The sequence below is a fragment of the Mustelus asterias genome, chromosome 24, assembly GCF_964213995.1.
Source record: "Mustelus asterias chromosome 24, sMusAst1.hap1.1, whole genome shotgun sequence".
Taxonomy (NCBI): Eukaryota; Metazoa; Chordata; class Chondrichthyes; order Carcharhiniformes; family Triakidae; genus Mustelus; species Mustelus asterias.
The window spans coordinates 15,530,403-15,551,630 of NC_135824.1; positions in this window are offsets into that span (position 1 = coordinate 15,530,403).

A 21,228-nucleotide genomic window follows, 5' to 3' on the forward strand; every position below is an offset into this window, starting at 1 on the left:
TATTAGAATGGTTCAAGTAAGAGTGGGGTGAGCATGACCAGAGAACAGGAATGTGAAAGCAGAGAAACCTGATGCTATAGTTTTTGATTCAGGCGCTCTCAGACATACAATGTTACAAAGCATAAATGAGTCACCTTCCTATCACTCCACTTGTGGGGAGCAAACAAAGGTGGAACCAGTATGAAATCATAGAAATCATAGAAACCCTACAGTGCAGAAACAGGCCATTTGGCCCATCGAGTCTACACCGGCCACAATCCCACCCAGGCCCTACCCCCATATCCCTAAATATTTTACGCGCTAATCCCTCTAACCTACCCATCTCAAGACACTAAGGGGCAATTTTAGCACGGCCAATCAACCTAACCCGCACATCTTTGGACTGTGGGAGGAAACCGGAGCACCCGGAGGAAACCCACGCAGACACGAGGAGAATGTGCAAACTCCACACAGACAGTATGGGGTAGTGCAAATCAGGAAAAATATAGTGATGAGACTGAGCATTCCCTGCACTATCAGCAACTAAAACTTCACACCAAGCCCATGAGAGCCGTTAGGAACTTCCCCGAGTTTTGTGTGATGCCAATCAAAGGAAATATCAAGCTGGGAAAATCTGAAAGCTCACATTTACCTTATTACCTAACGTGACAACTGTTGAAATATTTGGAAGCAGGCCACAATAGCCTCTAAAATGAAGGAGATTTTTCCTTCATACAGAGGCATGTGTCTCATTGAGAGTGAAATGGAACCAGTTTTATAACACAAGAACCTTTATCATTACTCAATGCTTTCAGTTAAATCATTTCAATCCTAATTAACATTGTAGAGTGGCACGGTGGCACAGTGGTTAGCACTGCTGCCTGACAGGGACAAGGGTTCGATTCCAGGCTTGGGTCACTGTCTGTGTGGAGTTTGCACATTCTCCCCGTGTCTGCGTGGGTTTTCCTCCGGGGGCTCCGGTTTCCTCCCACACTCCAAAGATGTGCGGGTTGGGTTGATTGGCCATAGAAATCATAGAAACCCTCATAGAAACCCTACAGTGCAGAAGGAGGCCATTCGGCCCATCGAGTCTGCACCGACCACAATCCCACCCAGGCCCTATCCCCACATATTTACTTGCTGATCCCTCTAACCTTCGCATCTCAGGATTCTAAGGGGCAATTTTTAACCTGGCCAATCAACCAAACCAGCACATCTTTGGACTGTGGTAGGAAACCGGAGCACCCGGAGGAAACCCACACAGACACGAGGAGAATGTGCAAACTCCACACAGACAGTGACCCGAGCCAGGAATCGAACCCGGGACCCTGGAGCTGTGAAGCAGCAGTGCTAACCACTGTGCTACCGTGCCGCCCCAAAGCATAGTCAACTTTAGAAAACATCTCGAATTACTTGAGAGGAAGTTTCCCAAACGAAACCGTGAGTCAACTCATCCTGCCTGTCCACGGCATAGAAATGAGCAAGACTTCGCCATTGCGAACAACAACGGGGCTTGTCTGGGATTTGAACCCATGGCCTCTTGCAAACTTGCAAATCATAACACCCAAAGCGAGAATCATACCCCGAGACCAACGCGCCACTGCTAAATTGTCACTTAGTGTCAGGGGGACTAGCTAGGGTAAATATGTGGGGCTATGGGGATAGGGGCTGTGAGGATTGTGATTGGTGCAGACTTAATGGGCCAAATGGCCTCCTTCTGCACTGAAGGGATTCTATTTAGATTTGTACCAGAATCCATGCAAGTTGATTAAAGTAACCTCATTAATGTATCCATGGTGTTCTAATAAATATGTTCATGACAGTGATTACATATTTTTTTTCTTTTTAATATTTGTTTTAACTTGAAGTAAGTGATGTTGATGTTCAGAACATGGTACATTCCCAATTCAGGCACCTTGCATGCATTACCATGGCACTGAGTGGTACCAGCAACCTGACAACAGGAGCCAACACCAAAAACAACAACCCATGATAAGACCTGATGACCACTTTCACCTCCAACACTGTGGCAGAACCAGCCTCTCATGGACTGGTCTCTTCAGCTGTCTGTAAAAGTGCACCATACAAAGCTATCCCATCACCAACGGATTTGAATTGCTGCACGCCCATCACCTTACGTAGATGGAGGACTGCTGATGACGCCAGTCCTGGATCAGGTTTGACAACGGCTAATTCCATCCCGGTTCTTAACACTAACCTGAGCAGATGCATCCATTTTGTGGGCGGCATGGTGGCACAGTGGATATCACAGAATGGGAATTGAGGCCATGCTGTTGCCATCACTCTGTATCACAAACCAGTCACCCAATCAACCAAGCTAAACCGACCCCCCTCTGAAGTACTGAATCAAAGCTCTGAGTCTCAGTGCACCCAAATATTTTTGGACCCGTTCAAAAGGATGGGGCACCTGGCCTGATGATCGCAGTGGGCATATGCCTGGTCTACATAATAATGGAAGAGAAGCAGAAGCAGAAGCATGAGGCATGGTTGGCACTCCTGCCTCACAGCACCAGGGACCTGAGTTCAATTCCAGCCTTGGGTGACTGTCTGTGTGGATTTTGCACGTTCTCCCTGTGTCTGCACAGGTTTCCTCTGGGTGCTCCAGTTTCCTGCTACAGTCCAAAGATATGCAGATTAGGTGGATTGGCTATGCTAAATTGCCCCCTTAGTGTTCAAAGGTGTGCAGGTTAGATGGACTGGCCATGCTAAATTGCCCCCTTAGTGTTCAAAAGTGTGCAGGTTAGATAGACTGGCCATGCTAAATTGCCCCCTTGGTGTCCAAAGGTGTGCAAGTTAGGTGAATTGGCCATGGTAAATTGCCCCCTTAGTGTCCAAAGATGTGCAGGTTAGATGGACTGGCCATGCTAAATTGCCCCCTTGGTGTCCAAAGGTGTGCAGGTTAGATGGACTGGCCATGGTAAATATGCAGAGTTACGGGGATAGGGCAGAGGGAAGCGCCTGGGTGGGATGCTCTTTCAGAGACTCAGTGGGCCAGTTGGCCTCTTTCTGCACTGTGGGCATTTTATGGATTCAATGGTTTCTGGACACCCTCCAACACAAAATTACACTAAATATTCCAAGTGTAGCCTGAATAAATAATTCATTTTTGGCTGTAATCAAATAGCTTGAGATGCTTCATTCCAAAATTCGGACATTTTATGACATTGAAGGTGCAATCGAAGTGGTTTGATGAGCATCCATCTGTTGTCATGTTCAACATCAATGTATACGCTTCGTAACAACATATGTATCATATTTTCCCCACATTAAGATTTAGTTGCTATTCCTTCAGCCCGTCTGATAAATTTGTTCAGATTCCTTTGAATGCACTTTTCCCTGTATACTAACTTCATAAATTAATATCATTAGTAACTTTGATTTCATTCACAATTTGATTTCATCCAAGTCACTTTTGAACGACAGATTTTTTTATTCATTTGTGGGACATGGGTGTCGCTGGCTGGCCAGCATTTATTGCCCATCCCTAGTTGTCCTTGGAGGGCAGTTGAGAGTCAACCACACTGCTGTGACCCTGGAGTCACGTGTAGACCAGACTGGGCAAGGACGGCAGATTTCCTTCCTTAAAGGACATTAGTGAACCAGATGGGTTATTCCGACAATCGACAAAGGTTCCATGGTCATCAGTAGATTCTTAATTCCAGATACTTTTTATTCAATTCAAATTCCACCATCTGCTGTGATGGGTTTCGAACCCAGGTCCCCAGAACATTAGCTGAGTTTCTGGATAAATAGTCTTAGTGTGATAATACCACTAGGCCATTGTCTCCTATAATGGGTATTACACAGGGCTCCAAAAATTCCCTGAGACAGATGTTTGTTGATTTGTGATCTGTGTACTTCCATTGATAATCTAGTTTTTAATTCCAAATAGCTAAAAAAAACTGCCAAAAAAGAACTAGGGAAGTTTGTTAACTAAGTTTGAAGGAAGTTCAAACACAAATCCCAATTGGATGAATCATGCTGGACTGCTTCCTCAAAGCATCCAGTAAAATTAATTGCATGGTATTCTGATGTGTTTCTAATGAGATATCATACAACACAAAGGTTCAAATGTTCAATACCAGTGAGTAGTCCGGTGAGTCTTCTCGTGAGGGGAATTCTTTTGGTGCAGTGTCGTGGGAAGAAAGATTTGCATTAACATAGCATCTTTAACAAACATAGATGTTAGAATCCTACCACTGTTCACTACAATGGGATTTTTCCATCCCGCTGCAGTGAACGGAGATTTGGCTGGCCGCCAAATTCTCCAACCTCTCTGCAACAGGAGCGTGGTGTGAACGGGCGGTAAGATTGCACCCAGGGTGTCTCTAAGCACTTTACAACCAATTAAATATTTTTGAAGTGCCACCACTCCCAATGTAGAAAAGTCAACGACTAATTTGCCTCAGCAATTCCCACATACGGCAAAGTGACAATGACCTGATATTCTGTTTTCTTGATGGTGATTGAGGGATAAATACTGACTAGGGGAAAAATTCTCCTCTTCTTCATTGTAAAAGTGCCATGTGATCATAATATCGTTAGAATTAGGGACAGAAGTAGGCCATTCAGCCCAATGAACCAGTTCTGTCATTCAATAAGATCATGCTTGTGGCCTCAATTTTCTTTCGCGCCTCCTTAACTGTTGACTCTTCTGTAGATCAAAAATCTGTTTAACTAAGCCTTGAATAGATTCAATGATGCAAACTCCATTGTTTGTGGAAGAGAATTCCAAAGACTAACGACCTTCTGAGAGAAGAAATTCCTCCTCATCGCCATCTTAAATTGGAGACCCCACATTTCTTTTAGTTTGTCCACTTGTTCTAGGTTCCCCCACAAGGAGAAACATCCTCCCAGCATCTACCCTTAGAAGCGGTCGGAATCCTCCAGTCTCGTACACCCCGCCACTGCTGCCAGCAAGAATGGAGAATTTGGCGCTCAGCCAAATTCATTTGTCTTCATAATTGCTTGCTGTGTCGGGATGCTAACTTTTTATGATACATGTTCAAGGGTGCCCAGATCCCTCTCCACTTAAATAATATTCTGCTTTTCGATTCTTACTGCCAAAGTGGACGAACCTCAAATTTTCCTACATTATACTCCATCTGCCAAATTTTTGCCCACTGACTTAACCCATCTATATCCCTTTGCAGACTCTCTGTATCCTCCCCACAACTTGCTTTCCTACCTATCTTTGTATCAATAACAAATTTGGCTATGATACAGTTGGTTTCTTTAGAATCATAGAATCCCTACAGTGCAGATGGAGGCCATTCAGCCCATCTAGTCTGCACCAACTCTCTGACAGAGTATCTTACCCAGGCCCTCTCTCCTGCCCTATCCCCGTAACCCACAAACTTTAAGAGATTAATATACAGGAGATTATAAATAGCTGAGATCCCTGCACTGACCCCTATGGCACTCCATTCATTACAATTTGCCAACATGAAAATGATCCATCGACCTCAATCCTCTGTTTTGTTTTAGTTAGCCATGGGATCTTTGATGCCCCCAAGAGAGCAGACAGGTCCTTGGCTTAACATCTCATCTGGAAGATGGCACCTTTAACAGTGTAGCACTCCTTAATACTGCACAAGAGTGGCAGCCTTAACATTTGTCCTTGAGTCTGACAGTGGGACATGAATCCACAACCTTCTGTCTCAGACGCTACCACAGTAGGTTTGATGGTATGGAGAAAGCAGTTAGGTCACAATACAGACACAATCGCTGATTCAACTCAATTAAAGTCAATGCACTCTGAACAAATTCAAACCCGGCAGATTCGGGGATGATTTGAATCCTTTGCAATCTTTGGTATGGGAGCTTTGCCTGAAGAAAGCCACTGCAAAGCCCACTGGAATTAACACATTTTAGTGCAATATACAAGATCCTGAACCTGCTGAAACTGGAGAGGATGAAGAGCAAGATATGCACCCAGGTGAATAGGAATTTGGAGAGATTCCCAGTTACAGCAGAGTTTCAGAACTGTGTTCCACCCTCTCAATAAAAACAGAAAGATTGATTCCGCCTTCGCAGAGAGACCTGGTCCAAGTTTTAATGAAATGTCCAAATTTGAGGGAGGCACAATGGCACAGAATCATAGAATCCTACAGGGCAGAAAGAGGCCATTCGGCCCATCGAGTCTGCACCAACCACAATCCCACCCAGGCCCTGTCCAGCTATCCCTACATACTTACCCACTAACCCCTCTAACCTATGCAGCCCGGGACACTAAGGGGCAATTTAGAATGGCCAATCAACTTAGCCTGCACATCTTTGGACTGTGGGAGGAAACCGGAGCACCCGGAGGAAACCCACGCAGACACGGGGAGAATGTGCAAACTCCACACAGACAGCGACCCGAGCCGGGATTCGAACCCAGGTCCCTGGAGCTGTGAAGCAGCAGTGCTAATAACCACTGTGCTACCGTGCCGCACAGTGGTTAGCACTGCTGCTTCACAGCTCCAGGGACCGGGTTCAATTCCCAGCTTGGGTCACCGTGTGCGGAGCTTGCCATGTTCTCCCTGTGTCTGCGTAGGTTTCCTCCGGGTGCTCCGGTTTCCTCCCGTAGTCCAAAGACGTGCGGGTTAGGTTGATTGGCTATGCTAAATTGACCCCAGTGTCAGGGGGATTAGCAGGGTAAATATGTGGAATAGGGCCTGGGTGAGATTGTGGTCGGTACAGGCTCGATGGGCCAAATGGCCTCCTTCTGCACTGTAGGGATTCTATGATTCTATGATTCAAATTGTATGGGGAATTGAATGCAAAAGTCAGGAAATTAGGCTTCAGTTATACAGGGCACTGGTGACACAACATGTACTATGTAGAGTATTAGAATCATAGAATCCCTACAGTGCAGAAGAGGCCATTTGGCCCATTGAGTCTGCACCAAATCTCCAAGAGAGCACCCTATCCAAGCCCAATTCCCTGCCCTAACTCCATAATGCCATACATCAATCATGGCCAATCCACCTAATGCACATCTTTGGAGCATGGGAGGAAACCAGAGCACCCGGAGGAAACCCACACATACGCGCAGAGAACGTGCAAACTCCACACAGACAGTGACCCAAGGCCGGAATCGAACTCAGGTCCCTGGCACTGTGAGGCAGCAGTGCCACCGTGCCACCCTCAATCCTTATTTAAGGAAGGATGAAAATGCATTAGAAACAGTTCAGAGAAGGTTTACTAGACGAATATCAGGAATGAGCAGGGAAAGATTGGACAGGCTAGGGTTGTATATACTGGAGTTTAGACAATTAAGAGACAACATGATTGAAACATATAAGAGCCTGAGAGGTCTTGACAGGGTGGGTGTGGAAAGGATGTTTCCTCATGTTTCCTCATCTAAAACCAAAGGTCATTGTTTGAAAATAAGGTGTTATCCATTTAAAATAGTGAGGAGGAGAAATACTTCCTCTCAGACGGTTGAGTCTCTGGAATTCCCTTCCTTAAAAGGCAGTGGAAGCAGAGCCTTTCAATATTTTTAAGGCAGACATGGATAGATTCTTGATAGCAAAGGCTGTACGGCTGTTGGAGATTGGCAGGAATGTGGAGTTATGGTTACAATTAGATCAGCCATGATCATAATGAATGGTGGAGCAGGCTTGAGGGGCCAAATGGTCTCCTACTGCTCCTAATTTGTATGTTCACATGTAAGATTATCTCATTATCATATTGCTGCTTGAGGGAGCTTGCTGTGTATTAATTGGCTGCTGTGTGTCCCTACATTGCAATAGTGTCTAGACCTTCGTGTCATAGAATGCCCACAGTGCAGAAGGAGGCCATTCGGCCCATCAGGTCTGCACCAACTCTCCGACAGAATATCTTTACCCAGACCCTATCCCCGTAACCACATGTATTTATCCCTCTAATTCCCCGAACTTACACATCATGGTTAGTTTGATTGGCCATCTTAAATTGACCCAAGTGTCAGGGGGATTAGCAGGGTAAATATGTGGAGTTATGGGAATAGGGCCTGGGTGGGATTGTGGTCGGTGCAGACTCAATGGGCCAAATGGCCTCCTTCTGCACTGTAGGGATTCTATGATTCTATCTTGGGACACTAAGGGGCAATTTAGCATGGCCAATCCACCTAATCACATCTTTGGAGTGTGGGAGGAAACCAGAGCACCCGAAGGAAACCAATGCAGACACGAGGAGAATGTGCAAACTCCACACAATCACTCAAGGTTGGAATTGAATGCTGGTCCCTAGTGCTGTGAGGCAGCAGTGCTAACCACCGTGAATCATAGAATCATACAGTGCAGGAGGAGGCTATTCAGCCCATCGAGTCTGCACCGCCACAATCCCACCCAGGCCCTATCCCCGTAACCCCATGCATTTACCCTAGCTCGTCTCCCTGACACTAAGGGGCAATTTAGCACGGCCAATCAACCCAACCCGCACATCTTTGGACTGAGAGGGGAAGCCGGAGCACCCGGAGGAAACCCATGCAGACACGGGGAGAATGTACAGACTCCACACAGACAGTGACCCAAGTCAGGAATCAAACCCGGGTCCCGGGCGCTGTGAGGCAGCAATGCTAACCACCGGGCCTCCACTGTGCCACTGTGTTGCCCTGGAACACACTCTGGGACAGCCCGAGGTTGCTAAAGATGATTTTATTAATGGAAGTATTTATTTTCTTTTTCATTGATTCTGAAAGAGGTGCTTTGTCTTTCAAGCATTTTTTTTTAATTTTTCGTTTGGACTTTCAGCATTTGCAGTTTTTTATTAGAGCATCTTTCTCCCTGTTAAGATGATGGTTTAATCATGATACTGAACTATATGTAAATCAGTCTGGCCCCTTCCAAAGGGAATGGCACCTGTCACAGAAAGAGTCATTAATAATACATTCATTTCAAAGGCCGAATCCAACTCTACTGCACTGAGTGTCATTGAGTCTAACCTTGCAAGCAGCAAACGCTGATGGAGACACTGAAGATGGTATTAAATAGATAACATTCTTTCATTCAAAGATTCCAGGAGACCTGCAAGGTCAGACACAGAGGCTACAATCTCTCCCGCTTTTATAACGCAACAGCTTAACAGCTTAATTTGCAAATCAGACACACGGAATGGTAATATTAGTAAGCAATTGGCCAGTCTGTTTTGGTGAGCTTCAGATGTGCTCCGTGAGATTATGAAACAACTGCTCACATAATACTGAGATACAAGGTTAGTTCTCTCTCCAGTTTCTTGGAGGATGCATATTGAAATAATCTTTCTTTTCTTACACAGCATGTTACACAGGGCTGGGTAACTGTACAATTGGGTTCAGAAACTACGTCATAGTCTCCCAATTACTTGCTGCATTTCCTCTGTGGCTACACTTCAGAAAGTACTCCAATGGCTCTGAAGTACTTTGAGATGTCTAGTGGTCAGGAAAGGTGTGATATAAATGTCTTTCTTTCTTGAAATGAAATGAATAATTTCTTACATATGAATGCAAAGATAAAGTCGCCATTATCGCAGATGACCATAGGCTGTTCTCCCCTTTGAGGGGGAGGGGGAGAGCTGGCTGGTGGTGATTTTAACCTGAGTATCACCACACCTTAGGTGAGGGGCAAGGTTGAGAAGGCAGGACTTCATGAACCCTCAGCCGGTACGGGAATTGAACTGTTGACATCGCTGTGCATCATGAACCAGCTGTCTAGCCAACTGAGCTATCCAACCCACAAAAACATACAAATGTGTGTAGGGTACGGTAGCATAGTGGCTAAGTTACAGTCCTGGTAATTCTGAGACCTGGACTGTAACATTAACCATGAAATTACTGGGACCAGATAGTGACGGAATTCTGCCACACTTACCCAGTCACGTCTGTACATGAATCCAGACCCAACGCCATGTGCTTGACGCTTAACTGCCTTCTGAAGCAGTCGAGCAAACCATCCAATTGTACTCAAGAAGTTGGCTTCAAGACCATCTTGAGGAAAATAGGCAATAAATGCCTATCTTGCCAATGGCACCCACATCCCATGAATCAATAAGAGATTTTGGAAAGTTACATTTTATCTAACAACAACAATTAAATATTGGATCTAAACTATTGGACTGGCTTTTTCAAATTGATGAAGGGTCACCAATGTGAAACGGAGCTGTTTCTCCCTCCACGGAAATTGCCTGGCCTGTTGAGAGTTTCCAGCGTTTTCTGTTTCTATTTCACATTTCCAGTAGCTGCATTATTTTGCTTCTCTATCAGATCATCTATTTCACTAACAGCAGCAAGTACAGCCATAACATTTACACAGAAACATAGAAAATAGGGGTAGGCCATTCAGCCCATTGAGCCTCTTCCACCATTCAACATGATAGTGGCTGATCCTCTATCTCAACACCTCCCACCTGTGCTCTCCCCTTGACACCTTTAGAGTCTCAGAATCTATTTCCTTTTAAAATATACTCAGTCACTTGGGCTTCCACAGCCTTCTGCGGTAGAGAATTCCACAGGTTCACCACCCTCTGAGTGAAGAAATTTCGCCTCATCTCAGTCCTAAGTGGCCTACCCCGTATCCTGAGACTGCGACCCCTTGTTCTGGACACCCCCAGCCAGGGGAAACAACATCCCTGCATCCAGTCTGTCCAGCCCTGTCAGGATTTTATACGTTTCAATTAGATCCCCGCTCATTCTTCTAAATTCCAATTAATACAGACCCAGTTTACCCAATCTTTCCCTGTATGATAATCCTACCATTCCAGGAATCAATCTGGTGAACCTTCGCTGCACTTCTTATATTGCAGGTATATCCTTAGATAAGGAGACCAAAACTGCACACAATACTGCAATGTGGTCTCACTAAAGCCCTGTACAGCTGCATAAGACATCCTTCCTCCTCTACTCAAATCCTCTTGCAAAGGCGGCAAACATACCATTTGCCTTCCTAGCTGCTTATTGTACCTGTGTGTTTGCTTCCAGTGGCTGGTGTAATAGTACGTCAACATTTCCCAATCTATCACCATCTGAATAATACTCTGCCATTTTGTTTCCCAGTCTGAAGCCTATAACTTAAGATTTATCGACATTTTACCGCACTTGCCATGTATTTGCCCACTCACTCAACTTGTCTAAATCACTGAGAAGCCTCTTACCCTCCTCATCACTCACATCACCACCAAGCTTTGTGTCATCACCAAACTTTGAAATATTACATTTGGTTCCCTCCTCCAAATCTTTGATGCATATTAACATTTCGAGTCCAGATGACCCTTTTTGCTTTATTCATTCATGGGTCATGGGCGTTTCTGGCTGGCCAGCATTTATCGCCCATCCCTAGTTGCCCGAGGGCAGTTGAAAATCAACCACGTTGCTGTGGCTCTGGAGTCACATGTAGGCCAGACCAGGTAAGAATGGCAGATTTCCTTCTCTAAAAGGACATTAGTGAACCAGATGGGTTTTTCCCGACAATTGACAATGGTTTCGTGGTCATCAGTAGATTCTTAATTTCAGACATTTTATTACATTCAAATTCCACCATCTGCTGTGGCGGGATTCGAATCCCGGTTCCCAGAACACTAGCTGAGTTTCTGGATTAATAATCCAGTGATAATACCACTAGGACATCACCTCCCCTCGTAAATCATCATTAGGCCTGCATAGACAGAGAAATAGAGTTATAAATTCAATTTTTTCTAATTACGGTTCTAACTTCATCAGTATCTAATGCTTATGAGGGTGTGAGTGAGACCTCTGATTGAGACATTAAAAACATCCAGAGCACATGCGTGATAATAAATAACCTTTTTTATAGCCAAAGTGACCAAAAAGCCTGATGCTGAACTTGTGTGAGGTTGAGGAAATACAGCACTGTACAAACATCACAATTAAAAACTGGATGGGACTGCACAAATTCTGTCCGTACAGATGGATCAGGGAAATCAGCAAGTACAGAGGGGAATTACTAAAATGTACATTTAGATTAATGTACATTTGGAGAGGGTACAGAAAAGATTTACCAGGATGTTGCCTGGTGTGGAGGGATTTAGCTATGAGGAGAGTTTGGAGAAACTTGGTTTGTTCTCACTGGGACGATGAAGGTTGAGGGGTGACCTGATAGAAGTCTACAAGATTATGAGGGGCATGTACAGACTGGACAGTCAGAAGCTATTTCCCAGAGTGGAAGAGTCAATTATTAGGGGGCACAGGTTTAAAGGAAATGTACGAGGCAAGTTTTTTTTTTACACAGAGGGTGCCTGGAACTCGTTGCCAGGGGGAGGTAGTGGAAACGGATACGGTAATGACTTTTAAGGGGGGTCTTGAAAAATACAAGAAGAGGATGGGAATAGAGGAATATGGCCCCCAGAAGGGTAGGGGGTTTTACTTCAGACGGGCAGCATGGTCGGTGCAGGCTTGGAGGGCTGAAGGGCCTGTTCCTGTGCTGTAATTTTCTTTGTTCTAAAGCAGAGCAGCTTGCCAACACGGGAAAGGTGAAAAAAGTTTGGATATTTTATAAAGATTCTCTTACTGAGACAGTGTTAAAGTATTGATGTGAAAACTGGAGTGAAAACAGGGATATAGTTCAGCCTGTTCGGGATCTTAGGGCACACTAAGGCAGGAGGAGGAGGGGAGAGGAGTTCCATTGGAGACTGAGTTGAAGTTGAACAGAGTTTCTATGGAGGATCTGCCCATTCAACATTGTACCCCAAGATTACTTTGATTGGATTTATTATTGTCACATGTATTAGTACACAGTGCAAAGTATTGTTCCTTGTGTGCTATATAGACAAAGCATACCATACATAGATAAGGAAAGGAGAGAGTGCAGAATGTAGTGTTACAGTCATAGCTAGGGTGGAGAGAAAGATCAACTTAATGTGAGGTAGGTCCATTCAAAAGTCTGATGGCAGCAAGGAAGAAGCTGTTCTTGAGTCGGTTGGTATGTGACCTCAGACTTTGTATCTTTTTCCCTTGTCCTTTAGGGAAGGAAATCTGCTGTCCTTACTTCGTCTGGCCTACATGTGACTTCAGAACCACAGCAATGTGGTTGACTCTCAACTCAGAGTCATAGAGGTTTACAGCATGGACACAGGCCCTTCAGCCCAACTTGTCCATGCTGCCCTTTTTTTTTAAAACCCCTAAGCTAGTCCCACTTGCCCGCATTTGGCCCATATCCCTCTATACCCACCTTACCCATGTAACTGTCTAAACGCTTTTTAAAAGACAAAATTGTACCCAACTCTACTACTACCTCTGGCAGCTTGTTTCAGACACACACCACCCTGTGTGTGAAACAATTGCCCCTCTGGACACTTTTGTATCTCTCCCTTCTCACCTTAAACCCATGCCCTCTAGTTTTAGACTCCCCTACCTTTGGGAAAATATATTGACTATCTAGCTGATCTATGCCCATCGTTATTTTATAGACATCTAAGAACACCCCTCAGCCTCCTACACCCCAGAGAAAAAAGTCCCAGTCTTTCCAGCCTCTCCTTATAACTCAATCCATCAAGTCCCGGTAGCATCCTAGTAAATCTCTTCTGCACTCTCACTAGTTTAATAATATCCTTTCTATAATAGGGTGACCAGAACTGTACACAGCATTCCATGAGTGGCCTTAGCAATATCTTGTACAACTTAGCAAGACGTCCCAACTCCTGTATTCGATGTCCTGACCAATGAAACCAAGCATGCCGAATGCCTTCTTCACCATTCTGTCCACCTGTGACTCCACTTTCAAGGAGTTATGAACCTGTATCCCTAGGTCTCTTTGTTCTGTAACTCTCTCCAATGCCCTACCATTAACTGAGTAAGTCCTGCCCTGGTTCAATCTACCAAAATGCATCACCTCGCATTTATCTAAATTAAACTCCATCTGCCATTCGTCAGCCCACTGGCCCAATTGATCAAAATCCCATTGCAATCCGAGATAACCTTCTTCACTGTCCACCATGCCACCAATCTTGGTGACATCTGCAAACTTACTAACCATGCCTCCTATATGCTCATCCAACTCATTAATATAAATGGAAAATAACAGTGGATCAAGCACCAATCCCGGAGGCACACCGCTGGTCACAGGTCTCCAGTTTGAAAAACAACCCTCTACAACCACCCTCTGGCTTCTGTCATCAAGCCAATTTTGGATCCATTTAGCTACCTCACTCTGGATCCCGTGAGATTTAACCCTCTGAACAAGGGTAACTAGGAATGGACAATAAATGCTGGCCAGCCAGCACGAATTAATATTTTTAAAAATGAGATGCGAGTGAGGTACCCCACCACTCCAGGTGCACTCCAAGCATCACTTGAGTGTTGGTATTTTATCAAATGAAGAAATCACACGTCAGAGCTGTGTAGCTGCAGACAGCAAAAGCTACCAATGCCGTAATTTTACAAAGGGGATCCAATTAAACCTGAATGATTTACTGGGAATGAAAGACAGAAAAATAATTGGAGAGAGCTTTTAGATAACAAAGTGCCTCGTGTACAGCACAAGGTACAAAAGTTCCTTTGAAATCAAAGCCTGCAGGAGACAGTGATGGACACCCACAAGGAGGAACCAATTCTACTATCGCTTTTAAACAATCTGCTTTTGTGTGATTAACGTGTACCTTTGGCACATCCTTATGCATTCAAATACATAATAAAAAATACTCTACACTCAGAAAACTGCTCATTTAAAATCACAAGATCATAATTCATGACTCCTAATTACAGGAATAGAAGGTAACAAAGGCTCCATTATCGAGCTTGCCTATAACAAGGTTCTTTGCTGCCCCTGCATCACTATTTCTAGATCGTTCTTACAATACAAAGTCGACTCAGCTATTAATAGGATCTGGGTCTTTTTGTGTTCTATAGATTTGCTAGGTTGATTGGGCCATCTATATATCAGTTGTGTTCTCCTTTGAAGGGAGGAATTGTAATCCGAACAAGGCGCAGGAATAGGCCAATCAGCCCCTGCTTGAGCCCGCTCCACCATTTAATAAGATCAAGGCACGGTAGTTAACACTGCTGCCTCACAGCTCCAGGGACCCTGGTTCAATTCCTGGCTTGGGTGACTATCTGTGCAGAGTCCGCACATTCTCCTGTGTCTGCATGGGTTTCCTCCGGATGTTCTGGTTTCCTCCCACAGTCCGAAAAATGTGCTGGTTAGGTGCATTGGCCATACTAAATTCTCCGAACAGGCGTCGGAGTGTGGCGACTAGGTGATTGTCACAGTAACTTCATTGCAGTGTTAATGCAAGCCTACTTGTGACACTAATAATAAATAAACTTTAAACATATGAAATCTTAAAATAAAAGGATTACTTTCAGAACATCTGCTTTGCACTTCCACAGTGAGGTATTCTTAAACACTCCAGTGGCCTGTACTCACCCAACTAAAAATAACCTAAAGCATCAACACTTATCGCTCATCCCAGTTATGGCTTCCTCATTCCTGTCCCAACCATTGTCACCCAGCTATGTTAGCTCACATGAACATTTTACAATGAAAGAGTACATTTAACATGTGAAAATCAATGGTCCACTCCAATAGCCAGTCTCCAGCTGACAACTCTGTTCTGATCTGAGTTTGCTCATTTTCACAACTATTTTTTGCTGAAATCTGCCCTAGCACATTCTTAGAATAAGAACAAACGTAATAGTTGAAACAAAATGAAAATGCAATCATTGAAATCTGAATACTGAAGAAAACCATTTAGCCTGACCATTGTTTCACCTTTACTGTACTTACTTAATAGCTAGAGTGGTTTGGGGAGGGTTTAAACTAAAACGGCAGGGGGATCGGAACTTATGCAAGGAGTCAGAGGATGAGGAAGCAAGGATAAGAATCTCAAACCTCTAAACAGGTTTAGACAGGGTAGATTCAGGAAGAATGTTCCCAGTGGTGGGGAAGTCCAGAACTAGGTGTCATAGTTTGAGGATAAGGGGTAAATCTTTTAGGACTGAGGTGAGGAGAAATTTCTTCACCCAGAGGGCAGTGAATGTGTGGAATTCACTACCAGAGAAAGTAGTTGAGGTTAAAGTATTGAGATTTCAAGAAGAAATTAGATATAGCTCTTGGGGCTAAAGGGATCAAGGGATATGGGGGGTGGGGAAGGTGGGATCAGGATATTGATTTTGATGATCAGCTATGATCAAAATGAATGGCGGAGCAGGTTTGATGGGCCGAATGGCCTACTCCTGCCTCTAGTTTCTATGTAAGAAGATGGAAAGGGGAAAAAGTGACAGAGAAACAAAGGGCCAGAATCAAACAGGGCCACAGTGAAAAATAATGGGAATGGGACATGGAATCTTAAAGTTAAAGTTTATTTATTAGTCACAAGGCTGGCATTAACACTGCAATGAAGTTGTGAAATTTCCCTAGTTATATTCTAGCGTCTGTTCGGGGTCAATGCACCTCACCAGCACATCTTTCAGACTGTGAACAAGGAACAAAACAGCACAGGAACAGGCCCTTCGGCCCTCCAAGCCTGCGCCGATCATGTATTCCTAACTAGACCATCCGTTTGTATCCCTCTATTCCCAAGAGAAGAATGGGAGGAAACCGGAGCACCCGGAGGAAACGCACGCAGACATGGGGAGAACGTGCAAACTCCACACAGTGACCCAAGCCGGGAATCGAATCCGGGTCCCTGGCACTGTGAGGCAGCAGTGCTAACCACCGCACCACCATGCCTTCCGTTAATGTTAAAAAGACAAGCCTTAAGGCTTTGTGCCTTAATGCGTGGAGCAGTTGCAATACAGTGGATGAATTAATCATACAAATAGATGTAAGCGGGTCAAATATAGTCAAGATTATAGAGACATGGCTGCAGGGTGACCAGGGATGGGAACTGAACATCCTTGGGTATTTCGGAAGGGCAGGCAAAAAGGAAAAGGAGATGGATTTGCACTGCTGGTTAAAGAGGAAATTAATGCAATATTGAGGAATGATATCAGCCACGACAATATGGAATCTGTATGTGAGAAACACCAAGGGGCAAAACCATTAGTCGGGTTTGTATACAGACCCCCAAACTGCAGCGGTGAGGTTAGGAATTACATGAAAAGGAAATCAGAGATGCATGCGAAAAAGGTGACTTTAATCTACATATAGATTGGGCAAATCAAATTAGTAACAATACTGTAGGAGGACCACCAATGCATTGAGGAACCAACTAGAGAATAGGCTATGCTTGACTGGGTATTGTGTAAAGAAAAAGGAATAATTGGGAACCTAGTCAAGCGAGGCCCCTGGGGGATGAGCGACCAATAATGTGATAGTATTCTTCCTCAAGATGGAGTGTGACATAGCTGATTCTGAGACTCGGGTCCGGAATGTAAATAAACGAAACTACAATGATACGAGACGTGAGTTGGCTATGGAAGATTATGAAACATTACTTGAAGGGATGACGGTGAATGGGCAATGGGAAACATTCAAAGAGTACTTGGGTGAACTGCAACAATTGTTCATTCCTGTCTGGCACAAAAATAAACCGGGAAAAGTGGCCAAACCATAACTTACAAGGGAAATTAGAGAATATTAGATCCAAGGAAGAGTCATACAAATTGGCCAGAAAAAAATAGCAGATCTGAGGAGTTGCTGCAGTTTATGATTCAGCAAAGGAGGACAAAGGGACTGATTAGATGGGAAAAATACAGTACAAGAGTAAGCTTGCAGGGAACATAACAATTGACTATAAAAGCTTTTATAGTATGTGAAGAGATAAAGATTGAAAACAAATGAGAGTTCCTTGCAATCAGAAACAAAGGAATTTGTAATGGGGAACAAATGATTGACCAACTAAATACATACTTTGGTTCTGTCTTCACAAAGGAGGACACAGTAGCATGAGAGGGAGGAATTGAAGGAAATCAATAATAGGGAAATGTTGGGGAAAATGATGGGATTGAAGGCTGATAAATCCCCATGGGTTGATAATCTACATCCTAGAGTACTAAAGAAAGTGGCCCTAGAAATAGTGGATTCTAGACTCTGGAATAGTTTTTACGGATTGGACGGTAGCTAACATAACCCCACTGTGTAAAAGGGGAGTTCGAGAGAAGACAGGGAATTATAGACCAGACACACTGAAGCTGGTAGTGCAGAAAATGCTAGAATCCATTATAAAAGATTTAATAGCAGAAGACAGCATTCAGTGAAGAGCACATGATACCCAAACATGGCTGGATTGCAGTTCTCGCACTTGATTTATAAAATTGTAAATAAACATGATAAATCAACTTCGACAAAGTGAGATTGGCTGAATGACAGATTCAGTGGACATCCTATGTATTCTTCAGTAATCAACTTACCACGATCAGGATTGACTGTTCTATCATAGATATGGAGGTTAATTGGGCAAACCAGAGACAGGTTTCAGTATGGAATTCATCACCAAACCAAGAAAATGTAGCTAAAATGCACTAGAGTGTAATCATGTCCTATTCTGTTCTTAATCAATATCAACCACAAAACATCCAAAATAAGTCTTTGCAGAAAGACATTAGTCCTATGATTCAAACTGGCCCATCCATAGAATGTTTACTACTGTATTAAAAAAATGTAGAACTCCATAAACTACAAGATTTTTACAAGATGGTCTCATTACTGAAGCCTCTTTTTCACAGGAAGAATTTGAAAATAATTAACTCTACCTACAAATTGTGAAAATCGTGAAGAACTTTGGGACATACTGATGGTGTGAAGGCTGCCGCACAGATACAAGTCTTTCTTTACCATCTAACCCCAAATAAAATGAGGCGATAAATCATGGCACTGGTAACAGTTCCTTTATAAAAAGCAATCGTCAAATGGAATGGACTTCCACAGGGGAGGTCAAAATACTGGAATCACTTAAGGAATAATCAAATGCTGAGTTAGGCCAACTCTCAAGATATTTCAAGGTGGGCAATGTAGTTTGTCACATTGTTAACTTAGCACCCGAGTTTAAATAATGGACAATTAATGCCCTATGACGCACTCCAGAGTTCAATGATTTGAGTAACGTAGCGTTCATTTACGTACAAATACAAAGTCTTTGAATATCAAGTCAGGTCGGTGATGAACATATTCACAACACAAGTTCAATTGGGCGGCACGGTAGCACAGTGGTTAGCACTGCTGCTTCAGAGCTCCAGGGACCTGGGTTCGATTCCCGGCTTGGGTCACTGTCTGTGCGGAGTTTGCACATTCTCCTCGTGTCTGCGTGGGTTTCCTCCGGGGGCTCCGGTTTCCTCCCACAGTCCAAAGGTGTGCGGGTTAGGTTGATTGGCCATGCTAAAATTGCCCTTAGTGTCCTGGGATGCATAGGTTAGAGGGATTAGTGGATAAATATGTAGGGATATGGGGGTAGGGCCTGGGTGGGATTGTGGTTGGTGCAGACTCGATGGGTCGAATGGCCTCTTTCTGCGCTGTAGGGTTTCTAAGATTCTTAAAGAAAAAAGAAGTTTGTATTGGAAATCAGGTTGCAGTTTTGTCTCCAGAGCTCTCGCACACGTTTCACATGAATTTGTCAGTGCGACGGGGAGAGAAGGATGAAGAGCACAGAGAGAGCAGGTTAAAAATAGAAAATAAAATGGGGGGAGTATAAATAGTTTGACTGCCAGTCATGAGATAGAAGGGCAGGGAGAGGGCACCCAAGTATCACCCACATCGCATTGAGAGCCAGAAAAATTGCTGTTCACCTGTTGAAATGAAGTATGAACAGTGACAGTAAAAGGAAAACTGAAGGTAATGGCAGTGACAATCATATTGACACCAGCGAGCAATAATTAGTGACAGGTCGAGAGCATTACAAATATAGCAACCATGACTAATCGAGACAACAGACCAGCAAAGGTAACGGTAACTACCTCAATTTAAATAAGGCTGAAATCACTGAACACAGCAGGCATCAGATCAGTCGCCGACAATTAGAAATTAAACATAAGCCACAGCAAAATAAAAATCAATATTTTTTTAACATGTACAAGAGTCAAAATGTGTGTTTTTTGCCATAAAACATTTCTTACACAAAATACTGTAGAAAATCCTACTGGACAATGTCCATCTTATCAACAACATTTTGTAATTAATGGTGTACCTTGGGGGTTTAACTTCTGATTTTAGTAAATGAACAATTAGTGTTTGTTTAATCTTCTCAAAAATTTAATTAATTAAATAGAGCTTTGTACACGGCACGGTGGCTAGCACTGCTGCCTCACAGCGCCAGGGACCCGGGTTCAATTCCGACCTCTGGTCACTGTGTGGAGTCTGCACATTCTCCCCGTGTCTGCGTGGATTTCCTCCGGATGCTCCGGTTTCCTCCCATAGTCCAAAGATGTGCGGGTTAGGTTGACTGGCCGTGCTAAATTGCCCATTAGTGTCAGGGGATTAGCGGGGTAAATATGTGGGGTTACAGGGATAGGGTCTGGGTGGGATTGTGGTCAGTGCAGACATGATGGGCCGACTGGCCGCCTGTCGGGATTCTACGATTAGGATGCTGAGAAATCGCATCAGCGATGAACAGGTAGAGTGCGGAGTTATATGGAGAAAATGAACAAATAGCTCTCATTGTGACAACATCCCTGCAGGCCACTAAGAAAAATGAAGAATTATTTTTAGAATATTGCACTGAGACAGTCTTGCTGAATTACACTCACATATGTACCGTTGTTATTGTAAGCTGGATGCAGTTCCTGTGTACTAAATTGGTTTCATAGCATACTGCACCACAATCATTAGCCTGTGCACTTAAATCACAATGTATGATATCAAAGTAGATGAGCGTGGAATTTTGATGCTAAAGAATAGAAAAAGAACATAGAACAGTACAGCACAGTACAGGCCCTTCGGCCCACGGTGTTGTGCCGAACCTTTTCCAAAATCAAGGTCAAGCTATCCCACTCCCTATCATCCTGGTGTGCTCCATGTACCTATCCAATAACCGCTTGAAAGTTCCTAAAGTGTCCGACTCCACTATCACAGCAGGCCGTCTATTCCACACCCAACCACTCTGAGTAAAGAACCTACCTCGTACATCCCTCCTATATCTTCCACCACGAACCTTATAGTTATGCTCCCTATTAACAGCTACATCCACCCGAGGAAATAGTCTCTGAACGTCCACACTATCAATCCCCCTCATCATCTTATAAACCTCTATTAAGTCACCTCTCAACCTCCCCCGCTCTAAAGAGAAAAGTCCTAGCTCCCTCAACCTTTCCTCATAAGACTTACCCTCCAAACCAGGCAGCATCCTGGTAAATCTCCTCTGCACTCTTTCCAGTGCTTCCACATCCTTCTTATAGTGAGG